We start from the raw sequence: 374 nt of genomic DNA, 5'->3' as shown, positions 1-374 counted from the left end.
GAAACAGAGATCCTAACAGAAAATATATACACACGAGGGGGAGGAGACTGTACATTGGGAGGGGGTGGGTGGGGGGGAGGGGGGGGGGTGCAAGGTGCAAGCATAGGGAGGGGGGGGGGGGGGTTTGGACATATAATATCTCATATCATCATATCAATATTTAAATGATGTACAACATAGATGTGAATATAGTGTAGCGAGTTCAGGGGGCAGCTATGGAATCGAACCTGTGTCACCCAGACCCACAGGCGACAGCACTAACCAGTCAACTAAAGGGTCCGACACGTTAAACAAGGGCTAGTGAGTCTGTGGGCATCCATGATCATTAGACTACTCCCCTTTTTCTGGAAGCGTGTCCCCGCGCTTCAGCCTAT

The sequence above is a fragment of the Notolepis coatsorum genome (assembly GCF_963971535.1).
Source record: "Notolepis coatsorum genome assembly, chromosome: 5".
NCBI lineage: Eukaryota > Metazoa > Chordata > Actinopteri > Aulopiformes > Paralepididae > Notolepis > Notolepis coatsorum.
Note: the sequence above shows the minus strand (reverse complement) of the source record.